This window comes from Panthera leo, chromosome B3 (assembly GCF_018350215.1).
Source record: "Panthera leo isolate Ple1 chromosome B3, P.leo_Ple1_pat1.1, whole genome shotgun sequence".
Taxonomy (NCBI): Eukaryota; Metazoa; Chordata; class Mammalia; order Carnivora; family Felidae; genus Panthera; species Panthera leo.
Window position 1 is genome coordinate 132,225,509 of NC_056684.1, and position 22,721 is coordinate 132,248,229.

Genomic DNA, 22,721 nt, shown 5'->3' on the forward strand with positions numbered 1-22,721 from the left:
CGCTGGCAGAAGGTGTGAGAAAGCGCTCCAGAGCTGCTATGAGATGCCCGACTCTAAGGCGAGAAAACCTCCATGGGCATCAAAGACTGACAGAGGCAGAGCAATTCAGATACCTCAGGCTCATCCACAGGGAATATTTCTTTCTGTCAAATCAGGAAACTAACCTGTGTAGCACAGGACACAATTTAGAATAAGCTAGTGTCTTTCGGTCTGCGGCTGTGACAGAGACCCAGCTGATCATGCTTTTTACCTTCCTTATGAACAAATCAAAGCTAGGCTTGTCCTCTCAACGCTTCCCCGGATCCCATCAAAAAACCCCAAGTTTCTGATAACCGGGGATATCCACACAGTGGAGTACAAAACAGAACAACTACTCAGCCACTGAAGCCAACTTCAGCTCCAGATGAAAGTTTTATGTCTCCTGAGCTTCCAAACAGGAAAATTATATCATGGCTGACAGTAAAGTAATTTAATTGCACTGTTGCTATGACAACATGCTGCTCTTTCTTTTCAATGTGCTTATTTGTCAGTAGCTTCCCAAAGGAACTAACACGCTATACTCCATGTTTTCTTTTGTTTTAAACAAACACTGCCAGCAATATGGCTTTATTAGAAAAGTCAAGAAAAGAGGGTGATGAGGCTTCAGTGCCCTTGAATCATCTGTCTGCTTTGTGTTTCTATCCCCCCATGCTCTCCAACGGTTAACTGCAGCTTTATAAATCCAGCATTTCATGGCAACAATATTAAGACCTGCTGATCACCACAGTTCCATTTTAAAAAACAGTTCCCAGAAACCACAGCTGAGGAGTTTTCCATTATTATACTCTAACTACATAATCTGCCAAATCTTTTTTTCCTCCTATTTTAGAGGGAAAGAAAAAAGAAAGAGAGCGAGAATCCGGATCATGTGAGTCTGCAGTTAAGCAAACATTTTTAATCTGCTCCACCAGATACGCAAATAGTTATTCACTAGTGACCTCCTTACAACTTTTCGGTTTGCTATTGGTTCCGTTCCACACACACACACACACACACACACACACACACACCCTCTTTTTGTTTCTCTACGACTTGCTGTGTTTTGTTATCTTATTTGCGTTTTAACGGAGAAAATGCAGCAGGAAAGCGAGTTTCTTGCCCGCTATCAGAAGGTTTCCAAATAACTGACAAACACATTACTGGCCCAGCTCGGAGCAGATGTTGGAAGTGAACTTTAAAAAGTTAAGAAACGCTCTCCAAGCCGAGCAGGGCAGTCTCCAGTTTGGAGGGGCCCGGTAACCCCCCTCCGCGCGCGCGCGCGCGCGCGCGCACGCACGCTCTCCACTCCCGTCTACTGTACTTGTCAAAAACATTTCAAGGGGACCTGCGGGAGCGGCGATTGGCTGCGTTTCGCGTCAATCAGCGGCGTTGCCAGGCAACGAGGAAACTGCTCCGCTCCCCGTATACTAGGCAATTGGGAGCTCGCATACCTTCACTGCCGGTCAGATGTCATAAACCTTTTATTGGCCGCACCGCGGCGAGCCTTAAAAACACATCAATAAAAGCCCGCCGTCCCCCCAACTTCTCCAGGGCCCGAGGACGGTTTCCTAGAGAGTCGGGGTGAGGAGGGGTCGGGCCTCGGGGGTCTCGGGAGACGCTCGCTGCCGGTGCCAAGCCTGCAGTTTGGGGGGAGGGGGCATCTTTGTTAGGAGCCTGTTTCTCATCTTGGGGTCTCCCCTAGATCGGCACCCCCTCCCCCGGCCCGGAACGGCGGGGATCCCGTCCCCCGCGGACAATACCAACTCTGCTCCCTCCGGGCGTCTTTCGGAAATCGAGGCACCGGGAAACAGCCCGCACGTCGGGGCAGGAAACTCTTCGGACCGGGCAACTTCCCCGCTCTGGGGCTGCCGTCTCCCCGCCCGGCCGGGCCCCCCACCCCGAGCCCTTCCCCCAGGAACTGCGGAGTCCCTCGTCTGCCGAGAGCGGCGAGGTCGCCTCCAGGACGGCCTCGGACGAGCGCCCCCGCCCCGAGTCACCCCAACCCCACTGGGGCGCCGGCGGGAGCCGGGAGCAAACTCACCTGGCCGGAGCGGGGCGCGGGGGCGCGGGGGCGCCGCAGCCCTTCAGCGGGAGCCGACAAAGTTTCGCGGGCGCCCAGCGGGCATCGCTTGGTGGCCCGGCTAAGGACGCGCGGGCGCGGCGCGGCGAGCCCGGGGCGGCGGGCGGCGGGGGGCGGCCGCGGGCGCGGGCGGCAGGGGCGCGGGGGTCGCGGCGCGGCATGGGACCTGCGGCGTCCGCCGGGCGCGCCGCGCGTCCTCCCGCCGGCCCCGCCGCTCTCCCCGCCCCGTCCCGCCTCCCGCTCGCCTCCGCCGCGGCGCGTCGGGCCGGGGCGCGCCGAGCGGCGAGAAATTGTTTCCACTGCAAACAAAAAAAGGCGACACATGACCAGGCAGGAGGAGGGGAAGCGCGGGGAGGGAGGGGCGCGGAGGGGAGGGACGGAGCGGAGGGGGCGGAGGGAGCCGGAGAGAGGGAAAACGTGGGCCGGGCCGCCGGCGGCCCGGGGTGCGGACCCGCCGGGGCGCCCCCTGCCCGCGCCCCCCTCGCCGCGGTCGACCCCGCGCGCCGCGCCCGGGCGCTCCCGGGGCGCAGCCGGGGCCCAGGCCGGCCTGGGCCGCGCGGACTCGCCTCCCGCCGCGCCGCGGGCCGGGGGTGAGCGGCGCGGGCGCCGCGAGCCGGGGCGGCCGCGACCGTGGGCGGCGGGGCCGGGCGGCCGGGCGGGCGGGCGGCGCGCGGCCTGCCCCTTCCCCGGGCTCCGGCCACGCGGGCGGGCCGGCGCTGCGCCGCTGGCAACGTGTCGCCGGAACGCTCCTACCCCATCCGCATGCCTTACAAGGCTCGAAAGTAAAAATAAAAAGAATTACGATGCGGGCGAGGCTTGCGAGGGGGAGAAGAGATTCCACTTCTCCCCACCTACGGCGTCCTGGCGGGGCTCCCGGGGCAGTCCCCGGCCCTCCTCCAGCGCCCACCTGGAGCCCCGGGAGGAAAGGCACAAAGGCACCGCAGCCTCCCGCCCCGGTGGCCGCTCCTCCTGTCGTCTGCCGGCGCGTGTCTGCTCGGGGAGGGAGGGTGGCCATTACAGACAGGCGAGCAGGAGGCCCGTCCTAAAGGCCACGCCGGTGGGGCCTCTCCAGTGGGGAAATGCTGGGCGCCGCGACCGACTTATAAACCTCGAGGAAAAAAAACCAGCCTTATCGCCTTCACATTTTGAGTTCTCGGGAACCCGACAGACAATTCGCAGGGCCACCCAGCGACCGGCGCAGCCACCACTCCAAGTCTTTGGGCTCCTCCAAAGGACGGCCACCCACTGCTTAAGCCACACCAACCAGCAGCCTTGGGAGAGGACGAAAGGAGAGTCCAACAGGACACCCTGGTGGTGACATAAATAAAAATATGATTGCACACCACTCCCACGTAGCCAATTCAGTAGGTTCCTCCACAGAGAAGCCCAGGTGACAACCCACCCCCACCCCCACCTAAGCCCACCTGAGCCAGCAGGCCGGCCATCTTGAGCTTCCCGAAAACTGCAGAAAAACCAGCGAGAGAATGGTCTCCCTCTGAAACCCCCCTTGTCTGCAGTCCCTTTTAACCTCCCCGAAAGGGGAGGAAAAATCCCAAGGGCTTCTCAATTTTTTTTTTCCAAAATATAAGGAAACCCCAATAGATCTGGGAGTCATTCCTTTTTCACAAAGCCTCAATGTGGTGGGTGCCAAGTCTTCGGCAAAGGCATTCCCCCACAGGCCTTATTACTTACCAGTGAGTTCTACGGGCAGATCCCACCCCGGAGAGGATTCCAAGGTGGGGGCCCAGGGAAAGCCCGAGGTCATCCAGCCCCACCCCTTTGAATTACCCAGCACTTGATGGGACCTACCCAAACTCATCAAGCAAGAGGTGTAAGATGAGAGAAACAAGCTAGAGACGACTGAAGCCTTGCGCCACAGACTAAGCGTCAGAACTTAAGTGACAAAAGCCCGACTGAGCTCCAGTGGAGACCCTCCTCCAGTGTATCAGTTGAGGCTGCTGAATTCCCCCATCAAAGGAATCAAGGCCAGAGACCTTTGTGCAAGCCCCTTGCCCACCCAGAGAGGAAGAAACACTCCCCTTCCCTCCTCCTCTTGCATCATCAGCTCCCAGCCCTCCCCGTGGCCAACTACCCTCACACCGTAGCTAGAGATCTCTTTACAGGAAGGGAAATGGCATGTTCATTTTCCTTCCAGTCCTTTCTTTGTCCCCAGGGTTCAAGTGCACGGAATATGTCCTTCTCAAAATTCTCCGTGCAAGCTGTTTAGCCTCCTGTGTCCAAACCAGCCATCCTAACGTGAACAAAACCTTTAAAACAGGTAAGCCTTGGGGCAGGAGAAGCCCTAGGCAGCGGGTGGGGTAAGGTGAGACAAGCTGTCTTTTATTAGCCTGCCTTTCTTCTGCATGTTTTTGGTTTCTTCCATTCTTCAACGTACAGACCTGCCTCAGCTGAGGATGGGGTTAACCTCCCAATAAGCCCATCTTTAAGTTGAAAATATCCCTAAGTCGACAACGCATGTAACATACCTAACCGGCCCAACATCACCGCTCAGCCTAGCTAAACTTGAACGTGCACCTTGAACGCGCACAGAACATTACGTTAGCCTCAACGGGGCAAAATCATCTGACGCCAAGTGTTGAATACCTCATCCAACTTCTTGACTACCGTACAGAAAGCAAAAAACCGAATGGTTGTGCAGGTACAGAATGGCTGTAGTATATCAGTTGCTTACCCCACTGATGGTGTGGCCACTGGGAGCTGAGGCTTTGCCGCATCCCGAAAGAGGATCATAAGGTACCTCACTAGCTCAGGGAAAGATCCAAATCCAGAATCTGAAGTTTGGTTTCTACCGAAGGTGTATCGCTCTCCCACCATCACAAAGTCGAAAACTTGTATGTCCAACTATCGTTAAGTCAGGGACCATCTGTGTGCCTTAATTTCTCTCTCCCGTTACAAACGTGGCAAGAGAGGTCACTCTGAAGAGGGAGCGGTGGACCAGCACTGCCTGGTGTGGAGAGCAGACTACTCAACTCATGTCTGCCTCCCTGTCTGTCTGAAATGGGGGGGATCCACATATTTGCCCAAAGCCAAAGGAAGGCTCAGAGTGGCCTCTCCACCTCTTAATTCCGTCCAACCCCAGCTCTGCAACATGCTCCCTGACAAAAGGGTGCAGCGGCCAAATTCTTCAGGACGACTCCATTTTCAACTCCCCTCTTGAACTTTTCAAAAAGCACCCTTGTGCCTTAGACCCTGAGAAGTCTCCAAACACCGAGTGGAACTGTTGAAACCATTGTTCTATAAACACGTTTGACAGAAGAATCCTGCGTGTGCCCTGGAACTCACTTTGGGCGACACTTACTTCCTGGCTGGGGACCTGCTGGGACCTTTCGACAGCGCCTTCTGGGCATGGGCCCGAGACACACATGTGTCTGGACTCCAGCCCTGTGGGTCCCCAGTCAGTGTGGAACTTCAGGCTCCTCCTGTGTGCAGAGTGCCTCTCCCCCTGAGGTTTTGTTCTTTCTTCTCTCACAGGCTTCTCTGCCCCGCAACATGAAAGCCCCTTTCCCCATCACTGGCTCTTTGGCCAACGTGATTATTTATGGAAAAGTTCAGGGTGAAGCCCCCGAACCCCCCTTGAGGCAGTAACAACTGGAGAGATGAGCAGTGAGAGGAGGACACGGCAGGCGGGAAGGCGGGGGACTTTCATATATATGCAGAGGAATGTGAGGCAGGCCTGCAAAGATGATAGCCTGGTCGGGGATCCTTCCAGCTGACTCAAGTGAAGACACATGAGCAGGAACCCGGGCAGCCCTGGGCAGGCAGCACAGCTGGGCTTCTTAGAACCCGGGCGTCATCAGACAGTTTCTCTCCCCCTCCTCCTCCTTCCCTCTGAGACCACACCATCTTTCCTCCTTCCCTCTGCATATCTATTCCACTCTCGTGCCTGCGGGTCGGCTTCCTCTGCTCGCTTATGACCACACGTGCCTGCCCACACCAAGTCCAAATAACCTTCTGACCTTCAGCACCCACCACCTTCTGACTGCCTCTGTCTTCCACTACATGACTCAGTTCTCAGGGAAATAACCTGATTGGCTCAGCCTGACTTAGGCGACTCCTTTCTGCCCACCCCCTCCTAACAGCTGAGGCGAGGGGGCAGGGTGGACTCATTGGGCACAACGGGACTGGGGATGACTTTGGAAGGAGGATATCTAATAAAGATGAGTTCGTACTGGATCTGTGGAAATGGGGAAGGCATGTTATAGATCTGAGCTTTTCTCTTAGGGATACCCAGGAAGCCACAACCTAATGGATCAGAATCTTCTAGGAGGGATCCCAGACATTTTAAGCAGGCACTACAGCAGAAACCACTGTTCCATGTAGGAGAAATAAATGGCACATACAGATTTATCAAATATGACTTGATTGTATTAGGAGATGCATTTGTTCCTTGAGCAAATATTTACTGAGTGCTTACCAAGTACATAGCACTGGGTCAAGAGCCACACAATGGCACCTATGAGGCCATGCGTGTTAGTGGAGAAGAGCGGAAACACCGTATGACAAAACTCCTTGAATGCTAAAATGAGCAGTTTCTAAGCACTAATTCAAAGGGCAAGACAAACTCATTGAATATATTTTTTTTAATGTTTATTCATTTTTGAGAGAGAGACAGAGTGTGAGCAAGGGAGGGGCAGAGAGAGAGGGAGACACAGAACCCGAAGCAGGCTCCAGGCTCTGAGCTGTCAGCACAGAGCCCGACGCAGGGCTCCAACTCACGAACCGTGAGATTACGACCTGAGCCGAAGTCGGACACTTAGCCGACCGAACCACCCTCGAATATTTTTGAGTGCAGAAGTTATGCTATCAGAAATATGCTTAAAAAGATGAATGGCTTGAAGCTAGTAGATAAATAAGTCCTGGAGACCTAATACAGCACAATAATTATCGACAAGAAACCTGTATTATAAACATTAACAGACTAGATTTTAATTGTTCTCAACACTAAAACAAATGATAACAATGTGACACCACAAAGGTATTAGCTAATGCCACAGTGGCAATCATACTGTAATATAAATGTATCAAATCTATATGTCAGACACCTTAAATTTACACACAATGTTGTATGTCAAATATATCTCAATTTAAAAAGAAGGGGGAAGAGGAGAAGAAGAATGGAATTGTGGATTCAAGGTGAGTTTTGGGAGAGGGAAGGAAAAAAGTAAGAGACCCAAAGCAGACAAAAGTACTGAGAAAGCAATGCCAGAATCCATACAAAAGGGAATAAAGGGTTTTTTTTTTTTTTTTACTATGTTTTCAGAAATTATAAAATATTAAAGTAGGGATCCCCTCTGAGTAGGAGAGTTATGGGGTAATTTTTCTGGCCTGCTTCTTTCAAACGTGTCTATTATATGCCATGTCTTCTACAATGAACACCCATTACGTATACAATGTTCTGTAAGGGGGGGAGGATCCCATTAGAGCAGTGGTCCTCAACCTTGAGTCCGCACCAAAATTACCCGTACGACTTATTAAAACGCAGCTTGCTGGCCCCCACCCCTGGAGTTTGTGATTCAGCAGGTCTCTGCTGTGGCCTGAGACTTCACATCTCTAACAAGCTCCCAGGGGTGCTGCTGCTGGAGGCTGAGGGACCCCCGCTTTGCGAATTAGAGAACAGTCAGCGAGACTGGAAAAAATGAACGTATGAAAGCCTTCAAGGGAAAAACCAAGAGGATTTGTCAAATACGAGAAGAGAAGGGAAGATTATGGTCAAAGGAAACCCCTTAATCATGGGTTGACTAAGTCTCTCTGAGATAATATATGAGAATGCTGTTTGTAATGGTAAAAGGGCTGCTGGCTTCCTTCCCTTGGGCCCAGGAGGAAGAGAGACCCAGCGTGAGAGCTGGGAGGCCCCCCACTCTTGAAGAGTTTCACGGATTGGTCCAGGGTCTTGCCACCTACTCTTCATCCTCTCTTGGGCTTTCCTCCTGTGCATTCTTGGTGTTTACATGACAGGTTCTGAAGGGTGTAGCCTGGGAAAAGGCTTCTTTGAATTTCTCCAGCAGGGAACGGAGCCAGGAGGCTTATTTGAGGAGAGAAGGGAGGGAGGGATGTGTGGTAAGGGAAAGTACAGCCAAACCGGTAGAGTGAAGTTCATTAGCTCACGTGCCCCTCCCCAAACCTAAGCTTATCAAGTCACCTGCTGGAGACAACATGGGAACACAGAACCTGTCAGCTGAGGCTTAGAACACCCATGGGGCCATATGTGTGAGCGAATGATCCAGAATCCAGATTTAGTCCATTCATTCACTCAACAACTACGTATGAAGCATCTATCTACTCTATGCCCAGGACTGTGTGGAGGGGACTGGGAAGGAAGCTGGAAAGGTAAGAGGTGTAGCTCTTGCCCTCAAGGATCCAGGAGACCCGGGGAGATTTATGAAGTGACCACACATAAATACACGCACACATGTGCGTGCACGTGCACACACACACACACAGAGCAAAGCACCACGGCCGGAGGTCGTATAGCCTAAAGGCTAGCATAAAAACCTGGGACTGGGTTCATATTCTCACTTCACCACGTACCAGCTGGCTAACCTTAGTTAAAGTACTTAACTTCTTTCTCCCCACCTAGTTTCTTCATCTTAAAAAAAAATGGGCAGGGAGGGAGAATAACAGCAATACCCACTTCACGGGGCTCTGACAAAGATCAAATGAATTAATACTTGTAAAACACATATAATGGTGCCCTGGCACTTAGCACTGTTTTTTTTGTTAAGTAAATAAATCAAAAGGAAAATATTGACATATTTGACTGCATACCAATTTAAAATTTGCGTGCACTGCCAGAGTCATAAATCAAGTTAAAAGATAGATTAAAAAATGAGGAAATATGTGCCATACACAGATAAAGAGGTTAATATTTTAAATTTATAGCCCCTACAATCAATGAGAAAAAAAAAAAAAAAAAGCATCACCCTAATGAGAAAGGGGCAAATCCACCAAAAGAGAAACAAAAATGATCATATACCCACGAAAAGAGGCTCCACCTCAGTAAAAAACAAATGCAAATTAAAGCAATTGTGAGATCTCATTTCAGCTATCAGATTGGCACAGGCCGAGAAGGAATAATCATACCAGTGTTGGTGTGGGTGTCCGAAAGATGGTGACTTGGCTCAACTGTTCAATTACAACTTAAACGAGCCCAGCCATTGACCCTGAATTTCCAACCTCTAGGAATTTAGCCAAGGGAGATACCATAGCAAGGCTGTTAACATGCCCACCAGACTGCCTACCCCTGCGATCCAGTAAACGCCACACAGCGACTCAAGGGCCTGACACACACAGGAGACGCTCAGTCAGTAGTTACGGAAAACAAGCCCTGGAATACGCAACATTGTATTTGGGGGGGGGGTTGTTGGGACAGGGCTTAAAATCATGAAAACTCGGAAATTGCCAAAATAAGAGGCTACAAGCGTATTATTATATTCTGTGGGCCACCTTGGCCACCACACCCCCTTTGGTCCCCGCCATTTGCATTCTCCAGTCATTTTGAGTGAAGCCTTCCTGATTCAGGACCATCTTCACATTCTCATACACCATATGTGTGAAACAACCGGCAAACATTTCATAAAGTAAGAGTTTGGAGGGAAATAAATACGTTGGCAAAGCTTTCCACCAAGTTAAGGTATTTTGTGATCTTTTCTACCACAAGGGACAAACCGATTCCTTTCTGAAAAGGCCGGGGCTCTGAGCAAAAAGAGAATTGCTAAGTATAACACACATTATACCCTGTGTTGTGGTGTCTTTTGTCTGGTGGTTTGAAGGCTTTCAGTGTATAGGTTTTCAGGATCCAACTTTCTCTACAAACTCTTACAAAGGTCCAAAGATAAGGGAAAATACTCTTGAGTTAAGAGTTTGTGGGGGAGGGGGAAGATGGACTCTCTTTTCCCATTGATCCTCTGTAACGATTTGTGCTTATAAAAGACCAGATGTGGTTATATCTCTTTTTTTTTTTTTCCAGATCTGATAGAAAAATCTGTGTCCAGCTGAGGCACTCCACGTGGCCAGAATTACTTCTGCTTCTCCTGCCCTTCCAAGGGAGGCTCTGGCAGTCAGAAGCTTGCCCTAGAAAAGGCTGCCAGTCTGTGCTCTTGAACTCCATTTATCTACAGTTGATTGTCGTTATTCGTGCAAGTTGTGTTCTATAAAGTCTCCACAAACAATGAATTAGCAAATACTGAACTATTGCTCCTAGGGGAAACACACGGTCAGGTTCCTGCAAGCTGCGGGTGACTGCATTTTTGTTAACCGATGAGTCTATAACCACAGTTTGCTGTGTTTCCATTTAAAGACACCTTATTTAATATATATAGTTGATTCATTAACATGGAATTCACGGCCAACAGCGCTATAACTCATGTCTGAACAAAGATTCTCTAACAAGGCTTCTGTATTTTCTCCACAAGGCAATCAGCCTTCATGCACTCAGGAACACTAAACACTTCAGCCCTACGATTAGGTGCCATTTTAAACAGAAAAATCACCAGGGGAAAAGCACAGAAAGCATAGCACAAGATAGACCACAGAACAGATACTTGTTTATGGTATGAGAGCTCAAACAAGAAGTCAGAAGCTGGGAAAGTGCCCACTGGGCCACTCAAATTTTTGGTCATTCTGCCAAAACATCCACAAGTGAGCATAAAAGCACCATGAGCATTTTTTAATTTGGGGGTTACAAATAATTTTTAGCAAGGATGTGGATTTGCAAATATGGAACACATGAATAATGACCAACCATATTTAACAAACACTTAACATGGCACGTATTGGGTGCCAGGCAGTATTCTTAAGGCTTTGCAAATATTGACTCATTTCGGCCTCACATTAACCCTGTGAGGTAGGTACGACTATCATGCCCGTCTTATAAATAAACGAGGAACCTGAGGCACCGAGAGGTTTGGCCACCTGCCCAAGGCCACACAACTGGTAAGTGGTGGGCTGGGATTTGAACCCACACAGTCTGGCTCCAGGGTTTGGAGTTAGGTTCCAGGTAGGAGCCAAGGGAAGCTTCAGATCAATCCACAGCCTTTGAATTTTTCTTGGAGGATCCCCTGAGGGTCAAGGACATGACGGATAAGAGTGGTGGGGTTCAAGAGAGGAAAAATGGTGAGCAGGAAATAAAGGAGAAGGAAGGGAAGAGGGGCTTTTAAATAGAATGAAAAGGCACTACTTACAAAGAGCCAAAGTGCAGCTTCTATGTCATAATCAATACTGTATGGTGTACCTTTGTAATAAAAAATAAATCAACTAGATGCTGAGCATCAAACAAATTATAAGTGCCCAGAGAGGCAAGGACCCTGCCTTCTACCTCTCTTCTGCTCATAGCATGTGGCATAGCGGTAATCAAAAATATTGATCGCTTAACAGGAAAAAAAAAAAAAAAAGCTTCTTTTTATTGTTCTTTCAAGCTGGTATCTAATAACTACACAGATCAGTCAAAGAAAAGTGGCCTCATTGGGGCGCCTGGGTGGCTCAGTCGGTTAAGCGTCATGATCTCACAGTTCGTGGGTTCGAGCCCCACGTCGGGCTCTGGGCTGGCGGCTCCGAGCCTGGAGCCTGCTTCGGATTCCGTGTCTCCCTCTCTCTCTGCCCGCCCCCCCCCCCCCCCCCCCCCGCTCATGCTCTATCTCTCTCTGCCTCTCAAAAATAAAGAAACGTAGAAATTAAAAAAAGAAAAGAAAAAAAATAGAAAAGTAGCATCATCAACCTTTTCCTCCTCCAAAGTTTTCAAGAGCTTTTATTGTTTTCCTGTCTTTACTGAGCACACCGAGTACCACAGTCTCTTGGGTTTCAGTTTCTACGTCCTGCCAAAGGCTTAACCAGGCCAAAAAATAACTTCTCTCATTTTACTTTGTCAGAAGAATGTGAAAGAAGACAATTAATTCCTCTCTCTAAGACCGTCTCTTTCAAACAAAAGCAAAAGCTACAAAGTTGATGACGTCTCTGGGAAACGTTGCGGGGATTACGATATCACCGATATATTTCCCTGCCGTACAAAATTCTTCTGGGGTGGGGTTAACAACCTTTCAACTTACTGCGACTGCCAAACCTATTCTCTATCGGACAGTGCAGTTCACCGACACTTTCTGTTTTGGAAGCCCCAGTCCTTCCCAAAATAACCTCTCCTGTGCCTTTAATATTTCGATTCAGGTGCAAGCAACCCGTGCCCGTAAATTGTGAGGCATGAGTACACGTGAGCACTCGGGTCTCATAAGGGGTGGGGGCTGGGAAGGAAGCGGCCAAATGGACTGCTGTCTCTCTGTGGGTGCACCAAAAGCACCCAATGCCTCTGGGCTCAAAGACACGTGACTGTCACTGGCTTCAAAGATTTGGCCCCCAAACAACCAGGCGTCCTTTTTAAGTTGGCATTTCTTCCAGAGAGGAATACTGAACATCTTTCCTACATGCCTCACACAGTGCTAGGCCAGCTGTCTAACAATATGGATCCCGGAAGGGGGTGCTGCCCACGTTGGTGATGGCAGCCATTAGTGCCTGTTGCTCATAGGAAACGTCAAAGGGACCTTGGAACAGAGGCCCAGGCCATTGGCTGAGATCTCCCCGGGCAAGCGTCCATGCACCTTGCGTGCCAGCAGAGGCTACCCGAGGACCAAGGTGGGCATGCCACGGTGTCCCGGACTTCCGGATGGCGTCCAGTCCCAGAGAGTGGATGTCAGGGCTCTCTGAAGGCTGCCCAGGCCAGGTTCAAAGGGAGGGATGAACCTCATGACATCCGTTCCTAAGAAATCCCACCTGCTATTGGCATGCCCGGGCTCTTCCTCACATACCGGCCTCCCAGGCAAGTCTCCAAAGGCATGGGGGGCAGGCAGCTGCAACAGTTTGCTTTCTCTCAATGATCTGGACTAGGAAGACGCTGAGTTGAGGAAGAAGTCATGGCCACTCCCCAGGCTCTGGACCCCCAGATGGCCGTGAGCCCAAAAGGTCATCAAACCACCCCTTTGTAGGAAAAACGTGGTTTTCTTTGGCCCTGGAAATCTGGCCTGGCAGATCTTCTGGAGTCCGTTTCTTCGTCCACACCCACCCACATCACATGGATGCTCCAGTCTGTAAAAACGCAAACCTCCTCGGAAACACGCTTCCCCCTCCAAACTCCGAAGACGACCCCTGGCCAGAAAAGCCTGCCGCCGTGTGAGTGCCCGGCACAGCGACTCCCCAGCTTGCTGCGTCTGAATAACTTGAATATCAAACCCAGCACAAAGGGAATAACACACAGCAGTTGCTGGGAAAAAAAAAAAAAAAAAAAAAAAAGCTCACTCCATCCACTTCATTCTCTGCGGCAGACGCAACTGAAATATTTTTTTTTTTTGGTGTTTTAATCCACGAAAAACTTCTCATTTAAGCTTGGGGTGCAAAAGGCATCTGAAATGTGAGAGTCCCTGGACCAGCCCCGGGATAGAAAGGAAAGGTTTCAGTGAAATATAAAAGCAACACAGACCTGAAGGGGAGCGGGCTGCCCGATATGGAGGCAGCCAACTGCCAAACTGTCATTTTGCTCGGCGGCTGAACAGAAGGCTCCAGTAATGACAACCACAAAACGCATTTAAAGTCTGAAAAGGTGACTAATGAGCTCATTCATGCTGGCTATAAATTATTCACTACAACACTGATCCCACTCAAGACAAACAGTAAAGTAAACTTTAAACACAGACATCGCCAGCCTCCAGAGGAGAGCAAGTTACGTCTGTGAAACTTTTCACAATGAGAGGGATACTGGGCTCTCCTTCGTCCATTATCACGTTCATTCTTCTGTTTACTTTTTTTTTTTTACTGCCTTTAATCAAGTTTAAGCAGACACAGCTGTTACACATTTATTTCTGTTGAGTTTTTTCTTTCCATTAGTTATTACGAGCAATCATGATGCTCTAAAAATAGCAGCAAATTATATTCTCTAGAAATTGAGGGCTGACCTTAAAATGAAGCCCAGGTCTTCAGAAAGAATATTCACATGCACATGTTGGGTGAGTGACGGCTCTGCACGGCTCTGCACAAAGGCGAGACAAAAGTGCAGAGTATCTCCCACTCCTGGAGAGCTTTTCAGTGTGCTTCCAAACTTCCCTTTGGCTCTGGTGGAAGGGGGGTTGCTTCAAAACCTTACAGCACAGAACCTGCTTCCAGTGGTCACGTTTGGGTGGAGATTTCCGTGAAAACCCACCATTTTCACAGAGTAAGAGTTCTCATTGAGACTTCTCGTTACAGAGAAACTCGGCAACAGGTTTGTTTGAAAACCCACCATGTTGCTGCAGACTCCTCTGTTGAGCTTCCTGTTTAATATTAAATACAGAATTTTAGCTCTTCTGTTTTTCTAGACTGTGCTATATTTGCTACTACTACCACTACGGAAAGCATTATGACTGTGGAGACGTCGTCACATGTTTCTTGAACCTTTTTTTTTTAATCTTAGGGTCTATTTCCAAGACGCAGAGTTAAGAGGTTCAAACCTGCCCTAGTCAACTTTTTAAAAATAGTCCCCAAATAAGTACTTACATTAGCTCTTGGTCAGATCGCTGAACATTCTGTATTTTTAAACTGCTTTGAATGCTTTGAAAAGGAGCCACAGAAAAGCCACAGAAAACACTCATATTCAAATCCCGCCAGATGGAGGTTCTGACTAACCAAAAGTGAAAGCAGAAAGGTCGGAGGCTGAGATGTACCCTGGGCACACCTCGAGATTACAGGAAAAAGTGAATGGTTTGGGGCCTGGGGAATCTTGCATAACGTATGAGAAATAACGCATATAAGGCAAAGGGAGACCGGGGCCTTTGACTTCAACCCCAGACCAAGCCGAGCTCCGCGTCCATTTAAGGAAAATCTTTCACATTGTTTTCAGTTTCTTGCACAAGAACTAAAGGCTGGTCCGGCCATTTCTGTTGTCTGAAATGCAACGCGATTTTTCTTGTAAGTAGAGAAAGGAGTCTTGTAATATTTATAGCAAAGTACTTTGCCACCTACCGACGCAATCTGGTTGGTCTTCACGTGTTCGGCATGTTTTTGCTTAGAAGCCATTCTTTTGGTCCTCTGTGCAAGAGTTCTTGCAGTTTTGTTTTGGTTTTTGTTTTCTGTTTGTTGGTTGGTTTTTTTTTTTAATCAAACAATGTGTAAAAACCCAATTCCAACCAAAGAAATGGAAAAGCCCGACGTGGCATTCCATTGAACACTGGCTGCCCTCCAGCCCTCCACTAACTCAATTCCTGTCATCTCTCTGTAGAAAGGTGTGGGCAAAATACTGCTTTCAAATCCAGCCACACGTGGGTCCTTCCCTGGTAACGTGTCGGACAGACAGAGATCGCCTCTCCCTTGGTTGGTGGGAAACCCGGCTGGTCCGCCATGCTCTTAGCACCATGGCCCTCCTCTAGCTTCCTGGGGAGGACCGAAGGTAATGGGAACTCTGCCTGGGGATCTTCAAGGCTCCTGCACAACAACAGCCAAAACAATGAACACCAAGTACCCAGCTGGTGCAATCCAAGGAATTATAAGACGTGCATAACAACACCACGCTCCCAGGCGCTTCCGACTCTCCAGGAGCTTTGCCTGCGTGATTTCTTTCTTCCTTCCGCCACCTTTATGAGACAGGTACCGTCACCCTCTTACAGATGAGGATGCTGAGCTTACAGAAATGAAGGCCATTTGCCGGCGATGCTTGTAGAGCGGGACCGAAAAGGTATGACCCCATGAGTTTCGGGCCCACAGAGCCCACCCTCATAGCCGCTGCATTCTCTAACCTGTTTACGCCACCGATACCTAATTCCCAAGATCGCAGAAATGCAGCGTTATCCGCACGGTCTATACCCTGGGCTGCTTTGTCGGAGAATTTGGGGGATCGTTTGATTTGGGTTTTTCGCGCAGCATTTTTCAAATGGGCCACGGACCACGACACTCCTTCTTGTCTTCCCAGGCCCAGCTCCTGATGCTCCCAGAGAACATGGCCACCACTCACTGAACAGACAAACATATCTACAAAAGACCCAGGGCGATGGTCATACACCAGCACTGTGCTCCCACATGAATCGTGAAGCACAACGGTTGCGAAAACAACAGCAACCAATAACTCGTGACGGTGACAACTCCAGGGGCCAGGCCTGAAACTCCAAGTCTATCCCCATGTCCCACTTGGACGGACCCTCAGAAGGCACAAGCACTCTGAAGGTGCCCGTTATGCAACTCATAGACCAATCTACTCTCTCTCTCTCCAGGCCGCTCCCTCCCCCTCCCCCAATCCAACAAATGAACCTTTTCTCAATAGCCCACAGCCATCAAGGTCAAGATCTGACAGTGTCACCTCAAGCCAATGCTGCCAGAGCACCATTTCACTAGAAACCATTTCTGAACTCTCTCTGTTGCACTTTGCCCACTAAGTGAGGTAGTTACTGCCTGCCGGTTTAGAAACACCACTGCCCAGCCCACCAGAACTGTCTTCCAAAATCTCAGTTACAGAGGATTAGATCAAGGCACAGATCAACCTCAGGCAACTCTATAAACACATTCGAGAATCAGCAAGCCACAATGAACATACACTGACTGCACTACTCATCAGATTAACTTTTCCCCATGGATCCTGGACAGAAGGGTAACCCACCCCCAATCGAGGCAGCCCCTGTGCCCCCCACAGGTGCTCCAGAATCTTCAGAAAGCCCCACGCACTGGAGATGGGGGCCAGACCGCCTCTCCGGCACCCAAGCCGGAGATCTTCACATCCATGGCATTCCCACAGAGATCTGGGTACCAAGGCCAAGGAGTTCATCCGTCATAAACCGGCCCCGTATGCTTCCTTGCAAGCTTTCCCAGTGCCACGACTGGAAACTTGTCTCAAGACTAGCCAAAGGCTCTGTAAAAAGTGGATGAAGCAGAAAGCTGAGGTCTGTGGTTGCAATCCCGAGAAACCCTCGGCTATGCACAGGGATCTGATCCCACTGCCATTGGGAGTCTCCCTGGCTTCTGCCAACACCAGCTCCCTCTGGATCCAAATTCAATCTCTCTCAGCTTCCTTGTGATACCAGCATCAGAGCAAACCATTACCAGTGATTATGGTAAGAAAAAGAGGCCCCACACAGACCTCCCCGGACCTCCTGTGAATGAACAACCAAGTTGGGTTTTCTGCGCAAAAGCTACGCTTACCAAGTCAGGGCCGGTTTTTTCGGCCATTTTCTAGGGCTCCTCCCTCCCGTCCTCCATGGCTCACTTTCTAGATCAAAATCGACAACTCATGAGTAGGAAGAAAGTCACTAAGGCTGACTGCCCCGAATTATCATTTAATCTCAACAGAACTATTTATTTAGTAATTGCATTCTTGGCCTGACAGCACTGGCCAGAAAAAGATTTGTTTATTCATTACAAAAACCAATTAATGTAAAGAGGAAATAAAATCTTAAAGGTTACCCTTGGGAAGGACTTTACCAACAGTGTCGGATGAGCCCCTCGTTGAAGGAGGCAAACGAAGCCCAAAGAAGTGAAGTGACTTAGGGCCACATGTCAGAATGCACACTGGTAGTTTCCATGCCAGTGTTCAACAGGGTCCCAAGCTTTCAGTCCTGTGGTGTGTGTGGCCTGACCCCACTGTCGGCTCCAGAGGTGATGGGTGGGCATTAGAGAACGGGAAGGCCCCGCTCGGACCCAGTGCACAGGCCAACACTCTGTCGTTCCGACACTGGAAGTGGCCCTTCTGTCATTTGCAGCCCCAGCAGATACCCGCGCAGAGTTAGAAGCAACTCAGATTTCCCTGTGCGCAGACAGCTCCCCTACAGGAGAGCCTTTAACGTTCCAAACAGATAAAACCGTATTTTGACAAATTTTTGTGGCTGGACCTGATAAGGATCAAAAGATTTGGGGGAAACGTAGGAAATTAAACATTATCACTGAGCTCTTTAAAAAGTATGGTTTAATGGGTAACTGTGGCCGTATTAACAGAATATTACTGCTGAATGAAGAAGTCACGAACAGAGAAAACTGTAGAGAATTCGTTGCTAATGAGGGAGGGCAGTTCTAGTTATAACTTGAGACAAAACCTGACTCCCACTTAGGTCTCGGACCTGGACCCAAAGCTGGGCCCATTCCCAACTCCCAGGGGACAATGTCCCAATTTTCGATCTCCGAGTGTCCAGCTCCAAATCAGAGCCAATGGAGGGGCGATGCCAGTCTCGACAGCTACGTTTATTGAGCAGCTACTAGATGAAGATACTGAGCTGCGTCCTATCTGCTTTGTGTCATCAAATGCCCCCAACAATCAACAGGAGAGAGGCTGATCAGAGTAGACAGTTAGCAAATGATACTGAAGGAGAGACCGTTGCACACACTGAACTTGTGTAAGATTGTATTTCTTGTCAATGAGAACACGTTCTTTAGAAATCCTAAAACTAAAAAATTGAAAAGATGAACGTCAAATATAATAATCCAATGGGCTCTGACTGACATATTTTGAGGAGAAGGATTTATCCACAGGCACTGAGGCTTAAAGCATTAGCACCCCTCGCTCACACAGCCCCTTCCACGGCCGGGAGGGACCCCAGAAAACGGTGAATGAGCACCTTCTTTATTTAAGCTTAATCACTGCACAAAAACACTTAAATGTCCTGAAACCTTATGGCTCCGGTATGAAAGAAACCTGAGAGAGGTTCCCCCACATTTGACTGCAATCCTAAAACTCTACATGGCATTACCAATAACCACTTGCGAAGCAAACAAGCTTTTTTTCCTAATCCATCAAGAATAGAAAACAGGTCCCAACCAACCATGCTAGAGAAGTGCGTGTACTACCTTGCTATTCTCTTGAGGGAAAATGGCATTCCAAAATCACCGCCCTCTGAGGAAGTGATCAAGGAGTCCACAGCCCCAAAAAACGTACAAAAGAAGTCATTTTTTTGTACATTTGTACGCAAACCAACACGAGACAGCTGATTACTAACAATACTGTGCTATTTTTCGGATTTGTGATGTTCGGGACGTCAGTGTTGGGTGTTTTCTTTAAGATTTTAGTTTTTTTAAGTAACCTCTACACCCAACGTGGGGCTCGGACTTACAACCCCGAGATCAAGAGTCACACGCTCTACCAACTGAGCCAGGCACGTGCCCCTGGGATGTCAGCTTTTTAAACACATACTTTTTTAATGTTTTCTTTCATCATTTGAAATACGTGCTCATTCTTAAACCTGGTTTTGTATTTGTAACTTTACATTTTTGTCTCAAAGAGGGCTCCCAAGTTGAAGAGACGGCAGGCCACACAGAACCTGCATCTGCCCCACACACATGCCTACTGGGAGCCGGTCACAGCTTTTCGCAGACCCTCACCCGGCAGCTAGTGGCTCTTTGAGGCAGGTGCTGTTGCCCCCATTTTACAGGTGAGGGATCGGGGCCTCAAGCAGGTGAAAATGACTACCAGAGGTCACCGGCAGAAAAGTGGCACACTTAACCCGGCAGTCTGATCCAAAGGGCCCCTAGGCAGGTGCCATCCTGTCCCTGCTGGTTCTGCTCCTTCTTGGCCTGCCCACTCCCGCTGAGACAAGAAAGGGCCACCCTTCTGTGACATGGGTGTGCCTTCCTGGCCTCTGGCTGCAGGAGCTCTCCAGTGCGGCTTGGGAAGAAGGGGCTATGCCACACCCAGCGGGGCAGACAGAGCCCTATTTCCGTTCCCTGCAGAGCTGAGGGTTTAATCCTTGTCGATGGGGCAGGAGCGATGGGGCAGGAGCGGGGCTCCGCGGTGGGTCACCTTGGGGCCGCAACCTCTTGGTCAGTGACCAGCCGTGTCCTTTGAAGGTGTCTGTCTATGGTTCAGGTGATGCTGATGAGGCTGCAGCCAGGCAGGTACGGGGACAGTGGGTCCACGTGTCCGAGCCTCGGTGAGGGCGGGAGGCTGACTGCTTTAAGAAGGGACCCAAGGAGAGAGGACGGAGCGCTGGTCTGACGGCAGGAAAGGGAGCCCTGAACTGAGGGTGGAAGTATAGCTGTGGTCTCAGCTCCCCTTCCTCCCCAACCTGGCTCCTCCTCAAGGTCCCACCCCAGCCACCGGCCCCTCTTCCCTCTCCGTTCAGAACAACTGAATCATCTGCATGATGCTCAGGGTCTGATGAACTTCCCTGCTGACTCAGTTTTGGGTCTGAAGGACCTGGTGCCCCCTGTGAGGCCCTGAACCCTCCACATCAGTCCTCTCTGTGCTCAGGACAGGACCTGCTGGGTTTTGGTACCATTTTATGTTAAAAAAAAAAAAAAAAAAGAGAGAGAGAGAAAGAAAAAAAGACGAAACTGAGAGCCCCTGGCTGGCTCAGTCGGTGGAGCATGTGACTCTTGATCTCGGGGTCGTGTGTTCAAGCCCCACATTGGGCATAGAGATTACTTTATTTGTTTTCATTCATTCATTAATTAATTTATTTTGAGAGAGAGAGAGCATAAGCAGGGGAGGGGCAGAGCGAGACAGAGAGAATCCCAGGCAGGCTTTGTGCTAGCAGTGTGGAGCCCCGATGGTTCAGGATGCAATCCCAGGAACCATGAGATCATGACCTGAGCCGACATCAAGAGTCCGAGGCTGAACGCGCTGAGCCACCCAGGTGCCCCGTAGCGATTACCTTTTCAAAAAAGATGTAGCCGCAGGGCAGTGTGCACTTTACCCTCTTGGAGCAGTGAGGAACCCAGGGAAGCAGCAGAAGCCAAGATCTTGGATTTTCCCATTAAAATAGTGTTACTGGTCATTATGTGCCCCCCCCCCCCAGGGTCACCACTCTACTCCCCCCACCAGCTTGAGGGTCTATATATGCAAAGTCCCAGAGAGAGAGAGAGATGCCCACTTCCCAATCACAGATGGGCTGTGCTAACAAATCTAGAGAACTAAAGTGTCCTGAGAGGGAGGGAGGGGCAGAGGCGGGCAGAGCACTGGAGGCCCCTCCACCTTCCTCACAGGCGAGGCCTCTCCCAAGACCCACCCTGCACACGGAGGTGGGGAGGGGCAGCGTTAGCCCCCCATCCCGAGGTTGGTGTCTCAGCAACAATGGAGGCTAGTTACCCAGGGGACTGTGACCAGCTGATGTTTCCAATGGCGCTCAACATTCACGTCGTCCAGCCTTCCCTTCCAAAATCCCAAGCTCATCAAACCCCTTCCAGGCAGTAATATTTCTCACTGCAAATTAAAATACACGAGCCTTCTGATTTGCTACACCTGTCCCGTGAGCTCAGTTAACAGGTGCACCTTGGGAACCACGTGTGCTCCTCCGGGCTAAGGGCAGTTCATGGAGGTGACATGACACAGGGGCTCGCCTTCACCTCACCCAATAGTGCTGTCAGCCAGAATGACCCCCGGGGACACGGCTACCTTCTGAGCAAGATACACAGGCAGAGTCCACGCCCAGCAGATGGCAAGTGTTGGAAATCTTGGTCGAGGGAGGGATGGAATGAGGGACTGCTCGGTCTGCCCTGGGAAGGGATGCATCCATCAGAAGGGACACACTTGAACTTCTCTGACTGCCATAACATCCATTTAAAAGATGAGAGGCAGTGCTCCCTTTGGCAGCCTACATATAAAATTGGGACAATACAGAGATGATTAGCAAGGTCCTTGTGCAAGGCTGACACACAAATTTGTGAAGCGTTCCAGATTTTTACGTTAACTAACTGGAAGTAAAATAAAAACTAACCAACTAAGTAAATAAATAAAAGACGAGAGCCAGACGGCAGGGTGGGTGAGCACACAGGCCATTTGCAGCCTTTGCCAAGCCATGAGGACTTAGGCAAGTCATTTCACCTCTTAGTGCCTTACTGTCCTCACCTGCAAAATGGAGATGTAATAGGGCCAGCCTCGGAGGGTGGGCAGGGAGGAGGGTTAAATAAACTGACATATGGAAATACCCACAGGTATGCATAGCTCAGGCTGAATTCCATGCAACTGTTTACTACTATTATGTAGAAAAGAAAGAGAATTAGAACAAGAGTTAAGAGCCAACTTAAAGAATTATTTGCTCATTATTTACATTAACTGCCTGAGACCAGCCTGCTTTCTCCTAAGCATAAATTTTAAACCTTTCCTCCACTTCTTTCTCTGCAGTTTAAGCTCTCAGGAAGCCACTGAAATGTTTCCACACTTGCAGTGAACACAGCAAAATGTACCCAGGTGTGGAATCACTATGTTGTATGCTTGAAACGAAGGTAACATTATGTGTCAACTATAGTTCAATTTAGAAAATTTATTTGTTAGTGTTTTTATTTATTTTTGACACAGAGACAGAGCATGAGCAGGGGAGGGGCAGAGAGAGAGGGAGACACAGAATCCGAAGCAGGCTCCAGGCTCCGAGCTGTCAGCACGGAGCCCAGTGCGGGGCTTGAACTCATGGAGTGTGAGATCGTGACCTGAGCTACAGTCAGACGCTTAACCGACTGAGCCACCCAGGTGCCCACAATTTGGAAAATTTTTAAAAAAGAAACCATTGAGGGGTGCCTGGGTGTCTCACTTGGTTAAGCTCGGTTGGTGGGTTGGAGCCTCACGTCAGGCTCTGTGCTGACAGCTCAGAGCCTGGAGCCTGCTTCTGATTCTGGGTCTCCCTCTCTCTCTCTGTCCCTCCCCCACTCACACTCTGCCTCTCTCTTTCTCTCCCTCTCTCTCTCAAAA

The 22,721-nt window shown here is 49.9% G+C and overlaps 1 protein-coding gene and 1 non-coding gene across 11 annotated transcripts in view; one reads left to right on the forward strand and one right to left on the reverse strand.

The window, feature by feature from the left end:
• FOXN3 (forkhead box N3) overlaps positions 1-22,721 on the reverse strand; it is a 391,024-nt gene that overhangs the window by 215,817 nt on the left and 152,486 nt on the right. The window contains exon 1 of one of the 10 annotated variants that reach the window (XM_042944041.1): positions 14,627-14,923. The exons of 6 other annotated variants lie outside the window; for them this stretch is intronic. The gene's annotated coding sequence lies outside the window, so the exon portion shown is untranslated. Of the gene's footprint in view, positions 1-1,469; positions 1,492-1,782; positions 1,803-2,059; positions 2,186-14,626; positions 14,924-22,721 lie in introns of those variants that run through there. 3 more of the 10 variants (XM_042944037.1, XM_042944043.1, XM_042944042.1) reach the window with 3 other exon arrangements.
• On the forward strand, positions 21,616-21,719 carry LOC122223290. Its single transcript, XR_006204175.1, has one exon. It is a non-coding gene; the product is annotated as a U6 spliceosomal RNA (small nuclear RNA).